Source organism: Cebus imitator, unplaced genomic scaffold (assembly GCF_001604975.1).
Source record: "Cebus imitator isolate Cc_AM_T3 unplaced genomic scaffold, Cebus_imitator-1.0 Scaffold64, whole genome shotgun sequence".
In the NCBI taxonomy this organism is placed as follows: Eukaryota; Metazoa; Chordata; class Mammalia; order Primates; family Cebidae; genus Cebus; species Cebus imitator.
In genome coordinates this window covers 2,212,868-2,223,091 of record NW_016107379.1, presented here as the reverse complement: position 1 = coordinate 2,223,091, position 10,224 = coordinate 2,212,868, and the positions used below count along the sequence as shown (strand labels likewise).

The following is a 10,224-nucleotide window of genomic DNA, read 5'->3' as shown; positions in this document are numbered from 1 at the left end:
TGTATGGAGAACCGCTGTGACAGGGCACGGGCCAAAACAGCCATGCTGGCAACCCGTGGGGCTCCTCTGCCTGGGAATCTCCTGGCCTGTGGGCAATAAAAGTTCATCTGGAAATGCGGCGTCCACTCACCGTCTGCACTTTCACTGGGAGCTGCAATCCTGAGCTGTTCCTAGTTGGCCATCTTCCCCCAATCTCCTCTTAGCCTATTTTCTAACTGCTTTTCACATATATGCCCATTAACAAATGGAATGTCTGTTACATTTATTGGTTTGTGAGTGTTTCTGGAAAACTGCAGTATGTGTGAAGACCAATTTCCATGCTAGCATTGCATGCATCCAAATATTAATGCACAGAGGCACAGAATTAGTGCAACAAGAGAGCATATTCAGACATGCCTCATTCCCCTTTTTATTCTTGTTTTGCTTAGTACTTCTTAAAACAAAAATAAGAATCCTGAATTCATCGTTCAACTGCCAAAGTAATGGCAGGGCACATACTCAGGGCTTGAATGAAATTGTAAGCACTAGCTGGTGCAAAACAGTAGACATTGGTGTATATATACCATATATACATATGACCTTATTATCCAAAACTCTTCTCAACCAGGGCCATTCAAACAAATTGGTAACAACATGATTTATGTTAAAATATACACAGGAAATAACAGTGTATTCTTTGGGAATTTAAGAACTCAGACTATCCAAATTTGAATTCAGGTCTGTAGGAAGTGAGAAGCTTGTACTAAGCAACTGTGCTACATTTCTGCTGCAGCTAGGTTATTTTGGACAATTATACCTAAACTATCCTTGGTTTCATCTAGCAAAATCTATAGGGTACCAAGAGGAAAGCATGCCAGCCAGTTAGGGGTTTAATAACGCATTATTTTTATTCTCTTGCTCTGAGAAATTGTATAAAAAAATGTAAACCAAGGAAAATAACTCAAGATGTATGGGCCTCTTACGCTTTAAAAAAGAAAAAAAAAAGGCACCCATCAATTTTGCTCAGATATAGCAGGCTTAATCGTCCTATATTTTGAAAAGTTTTTAAGAATGGTTTCTAACATGGGAGAGGGGAAACATCCACTATCCTTTTTCAGAATTTTAAATGGAGGGAAGTAAACATTCTTTACACCCAAAACCTATGGCAGCAGTTCAAATTTGACCAAGGTAAATGTAGAATGGAGTTGTTCTAAACACAGCTAGGACTCAGCAAGTCTAACACACTAAAATAATATGAATTTTCTTTTACATTTTAAAAGAAAATACACAAAAGCCAAATATAAATTTTGAGATTTTTTTATTTGAAGGTAATCTTAATGCTATTCAATTCACAAATGCTAATTTAAATACCCAATCCCATTTATCTAAAACACACATTGCAAATACATAGATATCTATTCTCTTCACATGTCAGCATCCATTCATATCATGGTTTTGAAATGGGGAGAATAGATTCCCCTTAAACTGCAAGTCAGCAGGTGTTTCTTTACAGTTAACTTTAGTAAAATGCATACAAAATAGTAATTAACAATGATCTTCTTTACTTGTTAACTCACAAGGAAACACCTTCAAAACTGCATTTTGTTAAAGTTTCTGTACTAAAGTGTAGAAAGACTGAAGTACACAAATATTGAAAAGTTAAAAATTCCTCAGTTTTTTATTCCTGGTACCACTACCACAATTTACAGGGCAATATACCTGATGTAATGAAAAGAAAAGGACAAAGACAAAGCTACAACAGATAAAAGACCTCAGGAATGTACATCTAATTGACACTACATTGCACTTATCAATAGCTGCAGTTTTTGCAAACTGTGGCTATGACAGTCCTGTACGAGAAGGGTTTCCTGTTTAAGCTGCAGTAACTTTTCTGACGATGGATTATCGTTCCTTCTGTGGCAGATTTTTACAGTACCTCTAATGCACTGGGGACAACTGTCTCAACTTGCAGCTTTTGTGAAAACTATTCACTCTCCCTCCTGCTAAGAACTGTAGCCCTTTGCTGCTGTTTTTAGAACTTTCTGCTATCATATTCATCACTTCCACCACCAGATCCGCAACCACCACTGCAGGAACTGCCTGAGCTTCTTCCACTGAAACTGCCCTCTTTCATGGGTCCATAATTTGATTGTTGTTGTCCACTATAATTTCCAAAATTATTATAGTTCCCACCATCACCATAGTTACCACCGCCAAAATTTCCTCCTTCATTGTAACCATCATGTCCTCCACCACCATCACCATATCCACAACCTAGGTTTCCATATCCTGGTTCACCACCACCATAGCCCCCTCTACTACTGTAACAAAGACCACCGCCATAGTTGCCACCATCATCTCCAAGTGTATTATATCCACCATCACCTTCTTCATAACTACCTCTGCTGCCACCACCTCCACCACCATAGTGCCCTCTTCCACCAAAGTTTCCACCACAGCCAAAATTATCTCCACCACCTCCAAAGTTTCCTCTGTGACCCATAAAATTGCCAGATCCACTTCCACGACCTCTCTGTGATCCAGCAAACTGCATCTCTTATTTAGAAAGGGCCTTTTTCACTTCACAATTATGCCCATTATTAGTGTGGTATTTCTGAACAACAATTTTATCAACTGTATCATGATCATCAAAAGTCACAAAAGCAAATCCTCTTTTTCCCACTCTGCCTGTCCTCCATAACTTCTATGGTTTCAATCTTGCCATACTTTTCAAAGTAGTTTCTCAAATTATATTCTTCTATGTCTTTAATACCACCAACAAAAATTTTCTTCACTGTTAGTTGGGCACCAGGCTTTACAGAATCCTCTCCAGAAACAGCTCTCTTTGGTTCCACTACATGCCTATCAACCTTGTGTGGTCTAGCACACATTGCTGCCTCCACCTCTTCAACACAAGAATAAATTACAAAACCAAAGTCCCTGGAACATTTTGTTTGGGGGTCTTTCATTACTATACAATCTGTGAGTGTGCCCCATTTCTCAAAATGTTCTCTTAAACGATCATCTGTAGTTTCACAGCTCAGACCACCAATAGACAGTTTTCTCAGCTGCTCTGGTTCATTTGGATCATGGCCCTCCTCCCCACTGCGGTGGCGACAGTGATGGCTAAAGTTGGCTGGGGGCACCCGGGCAGTGGTTTTACCTCAATTTTGAGAGATTTAACATCATTCTTAAGGGCCCTAAGGATTTTTGGAGTGGTAAATGAGCATCAACTTCAACCTACTAATTCAACCTGCTGTATTAGCCCCTAACAAGAGTCATCCTGTCCTTTGAAACTTTTAAGCCAAGCATTGACTTCTCTCTAGCTGTGAAAGTCCTAGGTAGTGTCTTCTTCCAATAGAAATCTGTTTCATTTACATTTTGTTATTTAGCGTAGCTACCTTCATTGATGATTTTGGCTAGATCTTCTGGATGAGTTGTTACAGCTTGTATATCGGCATTTGCTGCTTTTCTTTCCACTTTTATGTTATGGAGACAGCGTCTTTCCTTAAACCTCATGAATCAACCTCTGCTCCTTTGCCAGTTTCCAACTTTTCTTCTCTAGCTTCCTCACCTCTTCCAGCCTTTGCACAACTGAAGAGAGTTAGAGCCTTGTCCTGGATTAGGCCTTGGCTTAAGGGAACATTGGGGCTGCTTTGATCTTCTACACAGACAACTAAAACTTTCTCTAGATCAGCAAGAAGGCTGTTTCACATTCTTATCATTCCAGTACACTGGAGGTAGTACTTTAATTTCCTTCAAGGTCTTTTCCTTTGCATTCGCAGCCTGGTTAACTGTTTGGCACCAGAGGCCTATCTTTCAGACTGTCTTGGCTTTCAACATGCCTTCCTCACTAAGCTTAATCATTTCTAGCTTTTGATTTAAGGTGAGAGATGTGCAACTCTTCCTTTTGCTTGAATACTCAGAGGTCATTGTAGTGTTACTAATTGGTCTAATTTCAATGCTGTTGTGTCTCAAGGCATAGGGAGGCCTAAGGAAGGAGAGAGGTGGGGAAATGGCCTGTCAGTGGAGCAGTCAGGACATACACATTTACTGATTAAGTTCGTTGTCTTGTATGGGCTAAGTTCATGGCATCGCAAAACAATTACATTAGTAACGTCAAAGATCATAGGTCACAGATCACCATAACAGATATAGTAATAATTTTTTTTGAAATATTATGAAAATTACCAAAAAGTGTCACAGAGACACGAAGTGAGCACATGCTGTTGAAAAATGCTACAAACCTTCAATATGTAAAAAATGCAGTATCTGAGAAGTGCAATAAGGTGAAGTGTATTAAAATGAGGTATGGCTGTATTTTTCATTGGGATTATGTTAAATTCATAAAGTCATTTAAGGAGAACTGACATTTTCATGATGTTGAGTTTTCCTAACAGAAGCACAACGTGCCTTTTCATTTGTTCAAGCCTATTTCTGTGTCTTTCCCAAGTGCTCTACAGTCTAGACACATTTTGACTGTCATACACTGTAAAGAGCAAGGCTGTCTCTCTCCCATCCCACACACAACTTCCAGTACATATGTTTTCAGACTCATCCTCTCATTTTTGTAGTCAGGATCATTTAAACCTGATTCTTCCTTTCTGGAAATTTGGGAGATAGGGAGAAGAACTGCACCTAAAATGGTAAGGATATGGGCTTTGGAGTCAGACTGCCATTGGTTTAAATTTGGCTCTGTCATTTATCAGCTCTGTAACCAATAGCAAGTCCTCATTGACAAAATAGAGATTTTTACCTGAACATTACTTCATTCTTATGCTGCTATAAAGACATATCTGAGACTGGGTGATTTAGAAAGAAAAGAGGTTTAATTGGCTCATGGTTCTGAGGGCTGTACAATATTCTGCTTCTGGTGAGACCTCAGGAAACTTAACAATTGTGGCAGAAGGCAAAGGGGAAGCAGGTAGATCTTACATGCTGGAGCAGAAGGAAGAGAGAGTGAAGTGGGAGGTGCTAAACACTTTCAAACAACCAGATCTGGTGAGAGTCTATCACGAGACAGCACTAGGGGGATGGTGCTAATATTAGAAACCACCCCCATGATCCAATCACCTCCTACCAGGCTCCACCTCTGACATTCGAAATTACAATTCAACATGAGATTTAGGTGGGGAGACAGAGCCAAACCATATCACACCTTTCGTGAAAATAAGAATTGGATAGGATAACATATATGAAGCGGCTAGCACAGTGTCTGATACGAATAAGAGCCCAGTTTAAGTGGTAGTTGTTACTTGCCCTGGGCGGTAGCGATTCTGGTAGTGAATAATTTCCAGTATGGAATTGAAAACCCTATCACAGGCCTCCTGATGAGTTTGTAACATATCATACGCTGTTACATATGTTTTTAAAGAATCTCTCCAACTTCCACCCATGTTAATTTCATTGATTCCTGGCAATATCGTGCTATTTTGAGGTTTTCTTATTTTACCATGAGTTGGCATTTTTCAGACTCAATATTTTGTCTCACTTTTACAAAATGCTGGAGTAACCTGAACATAGTGGCAGAAGCTTCACTAGTCTGAACAGTGATGGATCATGTTTTCCTGGAAGCCATCAGTCAACAGTAGCTAACAAAAATATGGAGTGGAGCAGGAGTGGGAGGGGGTACGAAGGTCACTTTACTTGGTTCACTGACTACTTGCTGAGAGCCCTTTTGATTGATGTAGTAAAAATTTCTGCTAATTGCATTACTATTTCAAAAGAGTGTTGACTTGCTTTCCTCAAGCAGATTTCTGATTTTAGTTGAGAATCAGCATTCTAAACTTTTACCATTTCATGCAGACAGCAACATTAATTGAGAACCCACTGTCTACTGAGTGCTACTGAGCGCTACGCAACAGAGTTAATAGTAAGAAGAAGGCCACAGATGGCTTGTCTTAGGGGTTCGGGCTGGCTGTACTGGGGGAACATGGGTCTGGCTGATGGGTCAATTTATTGATTTAAGGAAAGTGGGCTGGTGAGTGCCCAGACACCATGGAGGGCGCAGGGCTGGGTATGCTAGTTGACCTGACACGAGGGCCACCACAGGGAAGCCAAGGTAGGGGCAGGAATGAAGATTCTTTGTTGTAGATGCAGGGAGTGAAGCTTGGTGCTATGGCCAATAGACCAAGAAGAGGCAGTCATGTAGTCCTAAAGCCTCGAATGAAAGCTATGGAAATCGAGCAGATGGTGGGGCAGAAGGTATGTCAAGGTCAGAGGCAAGTAGCCAGCATTTCTCCTGGGAGGTGGGTTGCCCTGACAGGCTGTGAGGGGAGGTGCCACCCTTTGCAGAAGACAGCACAGGACAGCCCTGGGAGTCAAGCCAGTGAGCAGGGTCTCAAAGGGACCCTGAACTCAGGGTGGGAGAGGCCCTGTACCTGGAGCTAATGGGCATCCAGCAGGGATGGAATCATATCAATAATAGGAGCATCTTCATTTATTTAGTGCTTTTAATGCTTCAGAGAGCTTTCTCCTCTTTCACCGCACATGTATAAAGTGCTGCCCTTTCCCTGGGGAGACAATGCCAGTGGCTTCCTATCAGCTCTTGCCCTTTGCATTGTTTTCCCAGAAGTGTTTATAGACTTGTTTGATTAAACCACATTTTTCAGTCTCATGATAACCCACAGGAGTTAGAGATGTCAGAGTGAAACCACGTACCGTCCGTATCCTTACACTTTTTGAATTAAAAAAATTTTTTTAATAGCTTTGGGGGATATAAGTAGAGATTTTTTTTACATGCATATGTTGTGTGGTGATGAAGTATACTCACACTTTTCTGAGATATGAACATACACATATTCATTTCATCAACTGAAAATTCGTATTGTGCATGCACAAGGTAGCAGGAATTGCTTTGGTGCTATACATGTACGCATATTTCTATGTAAAAGATGTGTGTATATGTTATTATCCTAGAAAATCTCCTACCCAGAGGTCAGACTGGCGGTGGCCTCAAACATTCAGAACACAAGTTGGAAAAGGGTCATAAGGGAGGCTAGAAGCTGCAGAGGGGTAGAGACTTTATTCCATAGGAAAGACAGAATTGCCCTCAGGCAGTCGCTCAGAACCACTGTGCGTATAACGCAGCAGATGATAGCAGCAGGACTCACCGACCTCGGTGAGAAATGACAGCTGACAGCAGAGGGAAGGGACGGAAGAACTCTTGAAAGCAAAATCATTTCTTTTGAATTCTCTCTGGTTCTTCAGCACAGTGGTTTGAGGCCATTTCGTTCTGAGCAGTGCTGCATTAAACAGCACAATAATTAGCAGCTGTAATGCTACTAGCTCCTATTTGCATAGCTTTTAAAAAAATACAATTCTTTGCACTATATCGTCTTATTAAATCAATGCAAAGTCGCTATGGCAGCATTCATCAGAATCACCTGAAAGTTGTTAAAACACTCATTGCTGCTTCCTTGTCCTACCTCCTTGCAACTTGAGTTTCTATTTCAGTAGGTATGATGTGGGGCTCTGAATCAGTTTTCCTGACAATTGCCCACATGACTCTGCTGCTGCTGGCTGGGGCCACACTTTGAGAACGACTGCCCTCTGAGGTATGCGTGGCTTCTTGTATTATTATTGTAAATATTTTACATAGGAAAAATGAAGTTTCAGAGAAGTTGAATTACTTAACCAAAGTCACCCAAGTGGCAGATTTCAGACTTCAGTTTGTCTTTGAAGAATAAGCCGTATGTTTTTTCAACTATATGCTATTGTCTCAGATTTTTTTCCTAAAAAAAGAAAGTTTAACACATGCTAGATTTTCTTCAAAATACTTGAAATTAAAACCTTGTCATTCTAGTTTATTAGAAAATGTATGAATGTAACATATATTTTTCCTTCACAATACTGGATGGGATTCTTGGTATGTCTAGGTTCTGGAGCACTTAGAACACTTAAATAAATGCTAAGACATTAGGGTGACTGAGTAGAAAAGGAACACATGGAGGAAGTAGGAGTTGAAGTGACTGGGGCAGGTGCAAATCCTTTGGAAAAGAGCCATGAAGTAGTGGAAAGGTATGAGAGTTAGGAGATCAGAAGGAAGCTGGTATTTTAGGAGCATTTCCCTGCATGGATAATTTACCTAACCCAGAATGATTGTATTGACTTTGATTTGATGTTGCTCCTCTCTAGAGGGAGTCTGTAAGGGTTTTCTCCAACTAAACAAGCATTCTGCTTCCATGTTTAGAATGCCTAAGAAAATATCCTATTATGTTCAAGAAAATATCCCTTATGTTCATGTTAATGTATCTATTTTTCTTCTCTGTGAGTGATTTCCCAAGTCCTTTCTAAACCAATTACAGAATTATGAAGAAGCTTCTTAAAAAGCATCTCTAAAGGTATTTTAAAGAAAATTCTGAGATCACTTATGTCCTTTCATTTCAAGACTGTGATAGCTGCCATTAGTGCAGAGATGTGACATAAGTCTTTCATGGTGTAACTAGGCTGGATCATGTGGGGTTCAGTCAGGAAAACAAAATCCCTGTAGGCATTTTAAATATGGAGAGATTTAATATAGGTATTGAGGTGTTTACAAAACCACGGGAAAGACTGGAAGAGTGAAAATCGTAGGGACTGCCATTGGCTTCGGGTTTACAGCTACAGAAAAGCAGAGGGCTATTGCCGTTCAGAATCAGGAACCTGCAGGAATGCTGACGGTGGCCTCACAGCTTTCTTCAGCCCTGAGGGGCTGAAATGGGAAGGAAACAAAGAGGCCACTGAATAAACATTATCTGTGAAACACATATTTGTCTGCCAGTGCTGCCGGAGGAAGAAAAAAGAATGTCTTCTTCATCTCTTTCACCTTATGAATCTTGCAGGAGTGCAGTTTTAATGATGAAATCTAAGACATTTCAAGTTTGCAGGATCCATGTGGAGTAAAATTTATGTCACTGCACAGATGTGACTTTTTCTTCAAATTATCAAGTAGGGGTGGACACATGGAATTTTGCTGAAAGTAGATGTGTTCACATCTCATTATCAAACCTCTGAGCTATGACGTTTCACTGCATTTGCAGTTTCTGCATTTGGTTTTGCTTGACAGGTATTAATGACTTACTGATTATATTTTTAGTTATAATAAAACTTTAATTCTTAGGAAACATGCTGAAGCAGGAGCTCCCATTAATTAGATTCCTTCTCCCATAGGCCTTCTTTGGAAAGAAGTTTTATCACTGCTAAACAGGAAAGTTTTAAATTTTACCCCCAAAATTTAACAATATATCTAATTACTCAATTAATACAAGCCTGCTATGGTTTAAATGTGTCTGTATTGGAAACAATCCCTCATGCAACAGTGTTGAGAAATGGGACCTTTAAGAAGTGATTAGGTCCTGAGGGCTCTGCCCTCATGAATGAATTAATGTCATTCTTGCAGGAATGGGTTAATTATTGTGAGAGAGGCTTTGTTATAATGGCAAGTTTGGCCCCCTCTCATTCTCTGGCTCTTGAGAATTCTTTGCTCTCTTGCTCTCCACCTGCTGCCCTGGGATGATGCAGCAAGAAGGCCCTCACCAGATGCAGGCCCCTCGACCTTGGACTTCTCAGACTCTAGAAATGTAAGAAATATATTTCTTTTCTTTGTAAATTACTGTTTGGCATTCTGTTATAGCAACACAAAATGGACCAAGACAATGTCTGTTATACAAAAGTGGGAAAAAAACAATATTTTATATATTTATATAACTAATATATATTTGTTTAATCTGTGCTCCTTTATTGGAATTCTAATTGGTTGCAGGTTTTGTTTTTCACTTTAATTACCAAAGCTAATAAAAATCTCTGATTTTTGCATCCTACAATAAGCAATATCCTTGGATAAATTCCTAGTAGATTTTTAGCATCTAAAATGATATACTTTTAGAAGATTTTAAAATACATATTTGGAGGAGGATCCAAGATGGCCATTTAGGAACAGCTCAGGATTGCAGCTCCCAGTGAAAGCACAGAGGGTGAATGGACGCCACATTTTTATTGCCCACAGACTAGGAAATTCCCAGGCGGAGGAGCTCCACAGGTCACCAGCGCGGCTGTTTCGGCCAGTGCGGCTGTGCCGGCCGGCACCGCTGCTTTGCCCCACGCGGCTGCTTTGTCGGCACCCCAGAGCAGCAGTTCTCCATACAGAATACACTGGTCCGGGTGCCCTTTTGGCTGGCGATTGGAGCCACGGAAAGTTGCCCATTCATCTGTTTAAAAAGGGGACTGAGCAGGGAACCAGGACAGTAGATTCCAGGGCAAAAAAAA

General features: G+C 40.4%; 1 pseudogene; it reads right to left on the bottom strand.

The window, feature by feature from the left end:
• Positions 1-2,011: 2,011 nt before the first annotated feature.
• The window catches only part of LOC108305506, a 56,871-nt pseudogene continuing 48,658 nt past the window's right edge, over positions 2,012-10,224 (bottom strand).